Source organism: Macaca mulatta, chromosome 4, assembly GCF_049350105.2.
Source record: "Macaca mulatta isolate MMU2019108-1 chromosome 4, T2T-MMU8v2.0, whole genome shotgun sequence".
Classification (NCBI taxonomy): Eukaryota; Metazoa; Chordata; class Mammalia; order Primates; family Cercopithecidae; genus Macaca; species Macaca mulatta.
In genome coordinates, this window is record NC_133409.1 from 13,879,321 (window position 1) to 13,894,615 (window position 15,295).

General features: G+C 40.6%; 1 protein-coding gene across 4 annotated transcripts in view; it reads left to right on the forward strand.

The window, feature by feature from the left end:
- The window catches only part of ARMC2 (armadillo repeat containing 2), a 219,886-nt gene that overhangs the window by 8,624 nt on the left and 195,967 nt on the right, over window positions 1-15,295 (forward strand). The gene's annotated exons all lie outside the window — the stretch shown is intronic.

A 15,295-nucleotide genomic window follows, 5' to 3' on the forward strand; every position in this document is an offset into this window, starting at 1 on the left:
CAGTCTATCAAACATTTCCAGACTATTTCACTTAACCTTCACAATTATTGAAATGCTTAGGGGGAAAAAGAAACCTCCACATTTAAGATTTCCAAAGCAGAAGCATCACCAGCAGCCTCAACAGCCATTCAAAAAGATATCTTCTCCGGGCTTGTTACCTCTTATCCTCCCTCTGTTATATTATAGAACTCTTCTTAGAGAGATTGCCTGGAAAGAGGTAAAGTATGCATAGACATGATCAGCCCCATTTGCAGCTGAGGAAATGAGACTCAGAGTGGCAAAGTGACTTTTTCAGAATCACAGCAGTAAATGGTAGCATTAGGAAGCTAAGCCTGATAATCCTGTTCTTGTCCTGTTGAGGAGATAGTGAGAGCAAAGGGAAGTGGCCACAATGAAGGAATAAAACCAAGCTCATCCCCCTGTTCCTCATGCCCAACGCTTGCCAAGACTTTAGGTAACAGAAGGAAGAGAACACATGGATGGGGACATGCTGGGCCCGGAAGAGCTGTGTATGTCCTGCAGACCACGCATGTGGAGCCCATGACCATGTGAAGGGGGTGGGGTTCCAGTCCTAGAAGCAGGATCATGGAAGTGGCCTTGGAGGACCTGACGAGGAAGCCTATGATCTTCCAGGTACCTTTAGGTGATGTGGATTTAGACACTGGGTGTGGCTGTGAAGCAGACTTTTGCTTTTTTGGTTGTCCGGCATTCATTTAATCATTCCCCAGCTTCCTGCTTGGGAACTTCCACTAATGCTATCAATCCATGGACTTCTAGAGGAGCTGAATCTACCGCTGGCTCAGGAACAGGCACCTGACCTGGGCCTAAGTTAATGAATACATCAAATTTACCTTGGCAAAGTGATTGCCTCAGGAATGGGCAGTGACCCAACTAGAGCCAATAGGACTTTTCCCAGGTATCCTGAAACAGACACTCTTTTTCTCCTGGATGTGGACCTGAGACAGTATAGTTCTGGGAGTTGCTGACAACCATCTTATGGTCATGAGCTGATTTGAGATTGGCTTCAACAAACAGGAAGTAGAACAGAGAGATAGAGATAAATTGGATCCTGATAAAATTTGTTTGGAATCTTGTATATGATGATTTTTCTCCTGAATTTTTTCAGTTATATGAACCAATACATTTTGTTTGTTTAACGCAATATGGGTCATGTCTTCTCTCAACTGCAGGTAGATGAATCCTGTTTCATAAAGTAGGATTTTAAACGTAGTCTGCAGAGTGAAAGTTTGTCATACAGGTTTCTTATCATGGAACTTCTTTTTTTTTATAGAATTGTGGAAAGCTTGCAAAGGGCTTCTGCTTCTGACTATGATGGAGTGACTGGTATCAGATGGCCCTCTTGTCAGGAACAACCATAAAAGCTACACTTCACCCAGCTTTTTGATAGCATGGAGAAATGTCAAGATAGCTAGGATTGGAAGGAGTAGATAGGATCCCTGACAGAATGAAGTATGGTTCCAATCGAAAGCCCAGATTTTGTGGAAAGTGATAAGCTAATTTCAAAATTTATATGGAAAGGTAAAAGTCCAAGAATAGCAAAGACTATCTGGAAAAGGAAAAAATATTTTCTTAACATTACTAAATATGACAAGTTATTATCAGGCTACAGTAACTAAAACAGAATGATATTGCCTCAAGTAGATATCAATAAATAGATTATTGGAACAAAATAAAAAATCCAGACCCAGAAATATAGTCTTTTATTTTCAGCAAAGGTGCCACTGCAATGCAGTGAAGAAAAGATGAGCTTTTCAATAAACAATGTGCTGAGTCAATTGGATATACACTTGAGAAAAATGTAATTTGACCCCTACCTCACACTATACACAAAAATCACTTTCAGATTGATTATAGACCTAAACGTGAAAGATAAACAGTAAAGCTTCTAAAAGATAGCATTAAAAAATATCTTCATGGCCTTGTTCATTTTGATATCTCCTCAAGAGTTTGGTACGTGGTCAGTGTTTGATAATTGTCCATTACATGAATTATGGAGTGGGGGAAATAAAGTGAGAGTAATGGATGGGAGGTTGGTGTGACAGCAGCAAAGGTAGCAGTCATGGGATCAGGGAGAAAGGACACACTGCATCATTCTGGGGTAATTTTTAGCAAAAGATACATAATCCCTCCATCAGGGAAGGTGTAAGCCATGGCAGGTTGGAGGAGCAGGCCAGGAAGGCTCTAAGCCAGCCAGGCCCACAGAAAGTCGAACATTTGTACTCTCCTGAGGATTCCAGGCTTTTAGCTTGTGGGACTTCATTCAAAATTTCTGTCCTTGTATTTCATAGTTATTTTAAAAATTGGAATAACTATTTGTTATTAGTCAATAACTTACATATTTCACAGGTTAAATTTGGTGTTGCTGCTTACAAAGTGCCACAACTGGCCAGGTCTGGTGGCTCATGCCTGTAATCCCAACACTTAGGGAGGCCGTGGTATGAGGATTGCTTGATCCTATGAGTTTGAGATGAGCCTGGGCAACATCATGAGACCCTGTCTCTTTAAAAAAAAAAAGAAGTAAAAAAAAAATTAGCCAGGTGTGGTGGTGCATGCCTGTAGTCCCAGCTACTTGGGAGGCTAAGGTGGGAGGATCCCTTGAGCTTGGGAGGTCGAGGCTGTAGTGGGCTGTAATTACACCATTGCACTCCAGCCTGGGTGACAGAGTGAGACCCTGTCTCAAAAATAAAATAAAAAATAAAACATGTCTGCAAATTCTTTGATGCTTCTGCCATTGAGAGGTAGGTTTATGTATCCTTCTGCTTCAATCTGGGCCTTAGTTACTTGTTGACCCACTTTAGTGACTGGTTGGCCAATGGAATAAGGCAAAAATTATCCTAAATGTCTACAATGTTAGGTTATAAAAAGCAACACTGCTGTACCTGGTTCTCTTGGGATACTTGCCTTTGCAGCCCCAAGTTGTCACGTAAGAAGTCCAAGGTTGCCAAGCTCTGAGTAAGTCTCAGCCACGTCGAAGGCCAGATGAGGGTTTTCTGGATAATGGGCCCAATTGAAGTCGCAGCCAACAGATGCCATCAATTACCAGACACATGAGTAAGGCTGACTCCCAAGGACTCCTGTACCTCATGACTGAGTTGCTCCCAGCCTCCAAGTCTTGCCAACCAAGACTCTAGACATTACAAAGCCATGAAAAAGCTGTCCCCACCTTGCTTTTGCCAAATTTCCAACCCACAGAATCTGTGAACATAATACAATGATTATCTTTTACTGCTAAGTTCTGGAATAGTTTATTACACAGCAGTAGATATTTGGACTATCAGTCATGATGTATTTTCATCAGAACACACAGTTTGCAGTAACTGATGCTATGAAAAAACAGTTGCTTGTGTCTTATGTTTCAGATATACATCTATGTAGTATCTAACGGTTTCTATTTACTCTAATAGTCAATGATGTCAATTTCAGTGGCTTCTACAAATTAAAAGCCCCAAATACAATGTCCCTCCACCCAAAACAGATGTGTGAACACGTTGATATTGTGTGATTTATATAAACATGCTCATGAGACTGAGGGAGGAGTAAACACGTAGCGCTTTTATACTCAATTTTCAAGTAAGTGTCCTGCATTTTGTCTTGGGCTCAGAAGGTGTTTCTCACGGTCTGGTAGGAAGCCTGGTGAGGGAGGCTGACACTCTAGTTCACCTGAAGGCAGAACAGAAATGGATGATGGGAAGCTGGTGTTGGAGGCAGGGAGGAAAACGCCCTGGTAATCTGGTTGGAAGTGGCCAGTCCTTCTGTTTAGATAAAAGAAAAAACTCAAACTAAACTTCAAAGTAAAAATGCCTCATGGGCTATACATAAGACTCCATGTAAAACAATGTGTTGTTGAAAGCCTGAAAACAAAGGATTGACAAAATCATATGAAACAAAGGCAAATAAAAAATAGGGATTGGCACGGCTAAAATCAAACAAGTTTGAATTTAAACAAGAAGTATTAAGCAAGACAAAGCATGATGTTTTGTAATGCTAAAAGTGTAAACCACAATGAAACCCTAGTAGTTATAAATAGATATATGGTAAGTTATAATAGTGATAAATTCATAAAACATAAACTACAGAAATTCAAAGAGAAATAGAAAAATACTAATGGTAGAAGATTTTAATTCTTTTACCTGAGACTTTGACAGGTACAAAAAAATAAGAATATTGAAGACTAAAATAATGCAATTTAAAAGATAGTCTTTGTGAACATATATTCAAATGCTATATCAGAATATATCTTCTTTAAAGTACTCATGCAATAATCACAAAAATGTTACTCTTAGATTAAAATAATACTTCACTAATTTGCAAAATGGAGAAATAGTGCAGGTAAAATTATCAGCATTTCCACAAAATGAAAATTAGTTTTTAAATAATTATAAATCTAAAAACCTTATCATTTAGAGCATTTAAACTCTTCATTAACTTTTTGATCAAATAGGAAATTTAAAAATATAGGAAATCTACAAAGTAACAGCAACACATATATAATCAGAATCTATGGGATATTGCCAAATCGATAAACAAGAAAGAAAATAAATGAAGTATCCAGTTCTAGAAGTTTAAAAGAACAATAACACTAAGGCAAACAGATGGAAAGAATACTAAAGGTAAAAGCTTAACTTTTGCATTACAGAACAGAAAAATGGTGATACTAAAAAAAAAAAAAAAAAAAAAAAATCCAATAACTGGTTCTTTAGGGGAAAAATAAAAAACTATATAGATGTTAATTAATCTAATCAAGAAAATAGGGAGCACAAATATATAAAATTTTAATAAATGAAGTGAAGGAATCATAAAAGGCTACTTTGCTTAACTATATGTAAATAAATTGCTAAATGGATGTTTTTCTAGGAAACATAAATTGCCAAAATTGGTCAGAACAAAAAGAAAACTAAACAAATTAACATGGAGAAATTAGAAAATGTTATTAATAATATTAACAACTAAATAGCAATAGGCTCATATAGTTTATTAAGCAAATTCTATAAAACTTTTAAGGAACTGGTAATTTCAATGCTATTTAAGATGTTTCGGAACAAAGGAGGAGAATCAAAGGTGCAAATTCTTTTTATGAAGCCAGTATAACATTGATATTAAAACCCAACAAAATGGCAACAAAAATAAATAAAATTATAGCCCAGTGTCACCTAATGATTATTGCTGTAAAAATCTAGAATAAAAGAAACAGACCCATTAAAGTCAGAAAATAGATGAAAATATGTATTATTATTTAACAATGAACTGGAAATGCTAGTCAACATAATTAAACAAGAGAAAAATAGAGGTATGAAAACTTGAAAGTGGGAAATAAAATTACCATTTTGTGTAGATAATTACTTTACAATTCAAGGCAATCAACTGAAAATATGTCATAAATAATAAGAAAATTTATTTAAGAAGCATGTTATAGAGTTAACATTAGGAAATCAATAGTCTCATTATGTAGAAACAATAGCCAGTTAAAATGTGACAGAAGAAAAAACTCATGTATAATGGGAACAAAAAAATAAGTTGTCCAGAACAAATTATTTTGTGTGTTTGTTTTGAGACAGAGTCTCGTTTTGTTGCCCAGGCTGGATTCAAACTCTTGGCTTCAAGTGCTCCTCTCACTTCAGCCTCAAGAGTAGCTGAGACTACAGGCAGGCGCTACTACTACTCACAGCCAGAATAAATTTAAAAGGAAATTGTGCAAGGACTATGTAGAGAAAACTTGAAAATGCAAATGAAGACTTTAAAAAATAGACATGATGTTCTTGGGTAGGAATATTCAACACTGTAAATATGTCAATTCTCCCTAAATTAATATGTAAATGTAAAACAATAACAATAAAAATACTATCAGAATATTCTTTTGGAATTAAATAAGCTGATTGTATAGTCTATTATAAAAATAAATAATTACTAACCAGAAACAAATCTGAAAAAGGATACAAGGAGGTGTATTAGTTTTCTATTACTGCATAACAAATTACCATAAATTTAGTGGATTAACACAATACCTATGTATTAGCTCTCAGTTCTGTGGGTAAGAAGTCCCAACACAGCAAGACCGGGTTCTCAGCTCAGGGTCTAATGAGGCTGAAATCCAGATGTCAGCCACGCTGCGTATTATCTGGAGAAGGGACTGCGGGAGAATTAGCCTCCAATTTCATTGAGCGTGTTAGCCAAATTTAATTCCTTGTGGTTCTAGGATTGAGGACCCAGTTTCCTTGCTGACTGTCAGCCAGGGGCTCTCAGCTCCCCAGAGGCCTCCCTCATTCCTTGCCACACAGCCCCCTCCATTTTTAAAGCCAACCAGAGAGAATTTCCCTCATACTGATTTCCTTTCATGTGTTGAATCTACGTCTCCAGGAAAAGCTCGTTCTATTTTAAGGTCTCATCTGGGTCAGGTCTACTCAGCATAATCTCTCTTTTTTAAAGTCAGCTGTGCCAAAGAACATAACTTAATCGTGGAGTAACTATCCTGTCATTCACAAATTCCAGGGATTATAAAAGATGTTTATACCCGGGAGGGGGAACGTTGGGGATCAACTTAGAATTCTGCTTACCACAGGGGGTAATAGCCTTACTATTACTATTACTAATATTAAAACATACTAGAAGGTAACAGTTAAAACAGTAAGACACTCCAAGGTGAGTAGATTGCTTGAGCCCAGGAGTTTGAGACCAGCGTGGGTGACATGGAGAAACCCCATCTCTACTAAACATAAAAAAATAAAATATTAGCTGGGCATGGTGGCGCACACCCATAGTCTCAGCTACTTGTGAGGCTGAGGCAGGAGGATCACTTGAGCCCAGGGAAGTTGAGGCTACAATGAGCTCTGATCGTGCCACTGCACTCCAACCTGGGTGACAGAGTGAGACCCTGTCTCAAAAAACAAAACCAGTATGACACTGATGAACAAATAGGTCAATATTTATTGATCAATAAATAATAGATTCAGGGCTGGGTGCAGTGGCTCACATCTATAGGAGTTTGAGACCAGCCTGGCCAACATGGTGAATCCCTGTCTCTACTAAAAATTGAACAAGGCTGGGCACGGTGGCTCACACCTGTAATCCCAGCACTTTGGGAGGCCAAGGTGGGCGGATCACGAGGTCAGGAGATCGAGACCATCCTGGCTAACACAGTGAAACCCCATCTCTACTAACAATACAAAAAATAAGCCAGGCATGGTGGCGGGTGCCTGTAGTCCCAGCTACTTGGGGAGGCTAAGGCAGGAGAATGGCGTGAACTTGGGAGGCGGAGCTTGCAGTGAGCCGAGATCGTGCCACTGCACTCCAGCCTGGGCGACAGAGTGAGACTCTGTCTCAAAAAAAAAAAAAAAAAATTGAACAAAAAAATTAGCTGTGCATGGTGGTACGTGCCTGTAGTCTCAGATACTTGGGAGGCTGAGGCAGGAGAATCTCTTGAACCCGGGAGGGGGAGGTTGCAGTGAGCCAAGATCGCACCACTACGCTCCTGACTGGGCGACAGAGTGAGACCCTGTCTCAAAATAATAATAGTTTCTATAGATAAGTAGGTCTAAATTGAAAGTCAAGGAATAAATCCAAAAGCATATAGAGATATAGAACCTGAGAAAGATGATTTTCAAATTATTGGTGAAAAAGATAAATTATCAATTATTTCATAAGTGACAGCCATCTGGAAAAAGTAGAGTATGATCTCATATTAATTATATAAAATCACATAACTGCTATAACAAACCCCAGGTTCTCAATGGTTTCACATAATTGAAGTTCTTCCTTATGTATGTCATGTACAGTTGGCTGTTACCAGGTTGTATAGTCTCTCTTCCGGTCATTCAGGGAGCCAAGCTCTATTCATCTGGACACTCTCTAGAGCTGTGCTGTCCATTGTGTTGGTTACTAGCCCCAGTCCAAAGTGAGATGTGCTGTGAGTATAAAATACACATCAGATTTTGAAGATATAGTATGAGGAAAAGAATGTAAAATATCTCATTGATACATTTTACACTGATTACTTGTTGAAGTGGTAATATTTTTGATATGTTGGGCTTAATAAAATATATTTTGACAATTCCACTTTTTTCTTTTTTTTTTTTGAGATGGAGTCTCACTCTCCATCTTCAAGTCTTCACCTCCATGGTGAAGATTTGAAATACCTAAATGTTGACAAACCTAAATGTTTGTCAATGTGGAAACAGTTAAATGCAATGGAATACTGTGGAGCCATATAAAGAATGGGGCCTAATATATATGTATGGTATGTATGGTCATGACTAGTATTCCATACTCTAGTCACAAAAGCAATGTAAAATAGTGGATAGTGTGGAAGGGTAGACAGAGATTGACTTCTGAGAGAGGAAGGAGAATATTTAGAAGGTAATCAGGGGCCAGAGGAAAGAGATGAGAGAGCAACTTTCCAGCCAGGGATGGTGGCTCCCACCTGTAATCCCAGTACTTTGGGAGGCCATGGCGAGCAGATCACCTGAGGTTAGGAGTTCGAGACCAGCCTGGCCAACACGGTGAGACCCTGTCTCTAATAAAAGTACAAAAATTAGCTGGCCTTGGTGGCACATGCCTGTAGTCCAAGTTACTTGGGGGGCTGAGGCAGAAGAATCACTTGAACCCAGAAGGTGGAGGTTGCAGTGAGCCAAGATCGCGCCACTGCAATCCAGACTGAGCAACAGAACGAGACTCTGTCTCAAAAAAAAAAAAAAAAAGCAACTTTCCTTTTATAATATATCCACTTCAAAAACTTTTTGCTGTTCAAATTTCCTACAATGTGCATGTATTGGCCATTTTTAAAAGTAGATAATATATATTTAAATTTTGGAAGCAATGTTCTTCTTTGTGTTATTTGTGTCCTCTGAGATGCAAGTAATTTATTGGGGAACACACCTGTAATGGAAAATGATGATGGAGCCAGAGGCGATGGGGAGAACACACAGAGTGTAATGAAGGTCTGACCCTGGAGAAGACAGGAGAGAGGGAAGGAAATTTTGACAAGGTCAATGAACGTCCTTGAGCCAAAACTGCCCATCAGAAGAAGTCCCATCTCTCCCAGGAGAAGGCGTGCCTTCCTATTCCTGCTACACTGAGAGGTGGACTGGGGGCAGCCCCTGGGAAGCTCAGCCTCAGATGTGTTGATAGATTCAGAGCACAGCAGCTGGGGCCCTTGATCAGCGGCACTCCCTGCCGCAGATCTCATGGCTGTAGCCCCTCCAAAATCTGTGCTGATCACCTCTTTACTGAAGTTTGCAAATATTGCTCTTATGACTTCCTTGATTTTATAGTTACAGTGACTTGGATTCTTCTGATTCTAGGAAGTAACTTTTTTCTTTAATCATGTATTCATCCATTCATTTAACCAGTCTTTATTAAATACTTACCACACACTATGTACTGAGCTAAGTGCTGGGGACACAAAAGTGAGCAAAACAGACCTGGGTCCCAGATTCATGGACTTGAGGATCTGCTGAGCAGGCAGAAATGAATCAAACAACCAGCCATATAACTTCCCACTCTAATGAATACGGCAGAGAAAAAGTGTAGAAAGTCATGATGCATCTGACACCAGTCTGGGAGTTTGGGGAAGGCTCCACAAAAGACATGAAATATTAGAAATAAATGCTCATTGAGAAAACAGTGTACAGAAGAGTGTAAAGTACAAAACTAGGCTAGGTGGTGGCTCATGCCTGTAATCCCAGCACTTTGGGCAGCTGAGGCAGGAGGATTGCTTGAGCTCAGGAGTTCAAGACCAGCCTGGACAACATAACAACATCCTGTTTCCACAAAAAAATTTAAAAAATGAGCCAGGTGTGGTGGCACGTGCCTCCCATAGTCCCAGCTACTCAGGAGGCTTTGGTGGGAGGATCTCTTGAGCCAGAAGGTCAAGGGTGCAGTGAGCTGAGATTTGAGCCAGAAGGTCAAGGGTGCAGTGAGCTGAGATTGCACCACAGCACTCCAGCCAGGGGGACAGAGCAAGACCATGTATCAAAAAAATTTTAAAAAAGAACAAAACTAAAATCACTCATAATTCTAGAACCAGAAATAACCTCACCTAGCAGCTTTCTTTGTCTTTTACAAAAAAATGCAGTTGTCTAACACAGTACTGTTCAATAGAACAGAATGTGAGCCACATATGTAATTAAAAATTTTTAAGACTCTTGAGACATTTTATAAAACTTTTGGAGAAATACTGTTCTCATTTGCATTGCTGGCAGTCCTCAGAGTTCATGTCTCACTGTGACTCTGGCAGTGGTGACCAATGTAATTTCCTCTAAATTTGTTAATTCGATTTGTCAAATTTGGCATTTCCTTATTTTCACAAACAATTCTGAAGTCTTTGCATTCTAGAGAGGCTGAACATTCTTTGTCCCTCTGCTCATTAGCTAATTCATTTCTAGTTTTACATTACTAATTTTCTTCTCTTAGAAGTGAATGAATGGTGCCTCTTACATTGAATGGAGTCAGATGAGGCCTGATACTTGTATTTATTTTCATATGCTAACATGGTTTGATTTCAAATCTCACCAACAAAGGTTCAGCTTTGCCGACTGGAAGACGCAGTGCTGAGTATTAGGGGAAATGCACTGAAAGCTGGAGGGTGCTCACAGGAAACATATGAGTCCTGGAGGAAAACGGCAGGTTGGGCACAGCAGCCGAACCATGAGGCTGTGCACACTCGGATGCCATGGGACATCTGGGTGCCCACGAGAGCAAGAGTGGGGCTGGGTAGTCGACTCTGGAGGGATCAGGTTCGTGGAAGCAGTGAGATTTGAAACAGACCTGGGGGAGAAGATCTCCAAGAGCAGGGTGGGGTGAGAGGAGCTGAGGGCTGGGCTGGAACAGTGAGTGTCTAACAGCAGGTGTGGGAGACAAAGCAGGAAGGTTTGCTGGGCCCCTGTTCCAGCAGAGTTTAAACACCCCCTGAGGCTTTATTTTATAGATTTTGAGAACCTGGCCGGCGTAGTGCTCATGCCTCTAATCCCAGCACTTTGGGAGGCTGAGGTGAGGAGTTCGAGACCAGCCTGACCAACATGGTAAAACCCTGTCTCTACTAAAAATGCAAAATTAGCTGGGCTTGGTGGTGCACACCTCTAATCCCAGCAACTTGGGAGGCTGAAGCTAATTTTGCATTTTTTAGTAGAGACAGGGTTTTACCATGTTGGCCAGGCTGGTCTCGAACTCCTGACCTCAAGTGACTTACCCACCTCAGCCTAAATCCCCACCTACCCTGGGGGGAACATCAACTTGGTCTTCTTTAGAGCAGGCTGACCAATGGCTACCTCCATTCAGAAATGCTTGCTGTAACTCAGGACATCCTGTGTTGGCTTTGTCCCAAAGCCCAGGTGAAAATCTCCAAGCCCTCTGCCAATCTTAGGAAGGAAGAGGGACCAAGCATCGAATGAGGTCTCTGATCTGGGGAGGAGAAGCACCTTGAGGCAGGGAAAGCCTCCTTCCAGCACAGACAAGGCAGCCCTTTCTTTAGGGGGGTGTCCTTTTCAGAACCAGGTGCTGCTAAGATTTAAAAAGTATTCTGTTTGCTGATTCAACTGAAATCCACAAAATCTGCCCCCAGTGCTGGGTTCAACCTCTTTTTGCCAAGGCGGTTTTTACAAATGCTGATGAATCACTCCTTGTGGCTTCCTAGGCAAGCACATTCCTCCAGCATTTTGACACCTGCTAGTGATTTAAAGTCCGTTTGGTGCCATAAACAGTGGGGGCCGGCCCAAAGTGTTGACTGATTAGAAACCCATTGGGCAGGCTCGCCCAAAAGGGCCTGGGACTGGATTAGCGCTCCACCTGCCTTCCCTCCTTGGGTGAGGAGGAGTGGGGTGGAAGGAAGGTGAGAAGGTGGTGCCCCTTTTCTGGATCTCTTGATTTCCCCTTGACTCTCCATCTAGTATTGTCTGCATACACACACACTCGCACACACACACGCGCACACTCATACACGCATGCACACTCGTCTCTGCCTATGGCCGTTTGATATCTTGTTGAATAGGCTGTGTGAGGGGCTGGAGGAAGGGCACATGTTGGAGAGAATGCCTACTTTTACTTCACTCGCAAAGATTCATCCCAAATTCTGTGGGGGTGTGTTGGCAGGGAGGGGAGGCAAGACTAAACAGAGGGGATAAAAACTTGCATCAGCATGATTGCTTTTAAAAAATATGACAACTTGTGAAAGCTTTATTTTCTGTTTATAGCGAAAGGCATTTCTTCTTGCCATTTACAGAGCAATTCTGCAAGAGAGCTTCAGCAAAATTCCAAAACAATCGCATTGAGAGTCGGCACAACCCAGGTCTCCCGACTTTGGTTCCAAGCGAAGTTTCTTTTGTCGTTTGCTCGCCTCCAGGGATGCAGTCTCTACACTCTCTGTGGGACGGAGGGGGAACTTCAGTGGAGGGAACATTAAATATTAGGAAACCCGAAGAAAAAGCAGAAGCAACTGCTGTCTCAGGCTGCCCTTCCGAGGCTCGTAGTCCGGGAACGATGAAGGGAGACTGCCACCTATGGGCCAGGTTCCAGGGACGCCCGCACGTGGGGTTCTGTGGGACAGACGCAGTCTTAAGGTAGAAGGGAAGGCGTCTTCGTGGGACGGTGAGTCATCGCACACTCTGCTTGCAGGCAGAAGCACTCTTAACTCATTCAGGACAGATGAGATGAGCATTTTCCCAATTTAAAGGGCACACTTTTTTTTTTTTTTTTTTAACAGGAGTGTGATCTTGTTAGCCAAATTCTATAATGCAAACAAAATAATGGAACTGACGCCCCAGGACCCACCATCAAAAATAAACAGATGTTCAGTTCACATTGTTTGGCTGCTAGGTTCCACAGTGGGATCCACTCCGGCACTACACCTGAAGTTGTATGGCTGCTTAATAAAAAGAACCAGCATAATGAATCAGAAACAAACATCCTCATGCCATGCCGTCCCAGTAGAAAAGCAACAGGATAAATAACAATTAGGCAACTATCAAACCCATTCCAGCAGATGCCTGTGAGTGGGACCACGGGAAATGAAAGTGGAATCAGGCACAAAGGGGAATATAAAAGGAAGCACAGTTGTAAAACTAGAGAGGGACCTCACACGCAGTCATGGTAATGGGATAGGAACTGAAGAGTATAATTCAATCAGCTCTGCTCCCAACGTGAAAAAGAAAAGTCATATGCTCTGAGCTTGGCGAGTGGGAGACGGCTATTGTGTTATAATGGTTCCAATGGTATCATACAGTTGTCCTTTGATATTTGAGATCTATGTGTTCATGAATAGCATTCCCATTGTCTTTCATTATAAAATCATATCTGCCACAGAATACCTATACAATACTGGATTTAGAGTAACCAAGCAGTCCCGACTCCTATTGCAGAGAAGGGAGTGGTGTAGGTATTTGTGTGTGCATTTTTTTGTCTGAGTTTGTGCATATGTGTGTTTGTACATGTGCATGTATATGAAAGCATGTGTGTGTATATGTGTGTTTAAACACGGAGCTCAGGAAGGATTATGGTTCTGTCACTCCAAACCAAAGGGGATTTAAAGACCCTTTGCCCAGCATTGTAGCACCTAGAGAAAAGCTAACCCTGTCCAGGGAGGCAGCTCCCCTGAACAGGCACATGTACTGAATAGGCACAGGTCCAGACCCATCAGAAAGGTAGAGTGGGGCTGTGGAGTCTTCAACAGAAATCAGCAGGTAAAATTTGGGATGCTAGAACAGTACTGTACTTTCAGCAACTGGCAAAGGAAACACAGGAAAGAATCCAACAGAAGCAGGATGGGGATTTTCTGGGCAAACTTGTAGGCTGGGTGAGGAAGAATAACCCAGTGTTGTATTGTGCGAATAATCCACATTTTGTTTGCCCATTTTGCTCCTGAAGGACCTGTAGGAGACAGGAGCTAGGCCAGAACTGTTCTCTTAGCCCCACTGACTGAGGGTTAGTAGCATCATTTCCTAAGTGAAGAAGAACTGATACCAGAACCCATCAAATAACCTTTAGGGTTCTTTGTACATAAAAACATAAATAGTGCCAAATTCTCGTTAGTAGCTCAGTTGCTCTTTTAAAAAACACTCTTTTTCTCTTTTGTGAAGTGTAAGTTCAAGGGTCTTTCTAGATGTTGTAACATTCAGACACCTGGCTTAGGAGGCCTCTCTCTCCCCTCTTCATAGATCTGAGCGATAACCAGGAAGATGTGGGTATCTTTAACATATTAGTAAATTATATATACTATCATTTCATACACTTTACATTTTATGTAAATTATATTGTATAAATATTTATGTTGCATCTTTCTAGTTTATCATTACACGTTTTAGATGTATCCACGTAGGTGATAAGGATCTAGTTCACTCATTTTAATGGCTGTGCAGCATTGCATTGCATGAATAATCCACATTTGATTTGCCCATTTTGCTCCTGAAGGTCAGGTAGCTTGTTTCCACTTTTAAGCTATTACCCAGAGTGCTGAAAGAATGTGCTTTTGTTCATATCTCCTTGGACCCATGTGTCTCTTGGGAACTTCTAGACATATAGTGGCAGAATTTTTGGTCATAGGTTATGCATTAACTTTACTGGGTGTTGCCAAATCACTCTCTACACTGGGTCTGTCATTTTACACACCCACAAGCAGTGAATGTAAGTATCCATTTCTCCATTCTCATCAACTCTTTGTATTGTCAGAGATTTTTCAAGAAATTCCCAGTCTAATAGGCATGAAATAGTATCTATTTGTTTTAATTTGCATCTCCTTGACTACTAATAAAGGCGAGCACATTTTCATGCATCTATAGACCATGAAATGGCCTCTTTTGCCAGTTGCTTATTGACATCCTTAAGCTTTTTTGATGTTCGGTTGCTTCTCTTTTTCTTGCTTATTTGTAGGAACTAGCTATATATTTTGGATAGTAATCCTTGGTTGGAAATGTGGGATGTAACTATTTTCTCCAAGTCTGTGTTTGTCTTCTTGCTTTGCTATTAGTGCCATTTGTTGTTAAGAAGTTTTAAAACAATTATATACTTCAACTTCTCACTTCTCCATGATAATTTTTTGCTTTGTATTGTTTAAGAAACCCTGTCCTCCTTGGATATCATAGAAATATTTTCCTATAGTTCTGTCTAAATGTTTACTTCTTTTCCTTAACACATCTGAAATTTATTGTTGTTCACGCAGTGAGGTATGAATCTAATTTTTCCCTTAGAAAATACTATTAGCCAATAGTCCTAGTGCCATTTATTGAATAGTCATCCTTTCCCTGCTAATTTGCAGTGTCACCTCTTATATCTTAAGTTCCCACTTATGTGTGTT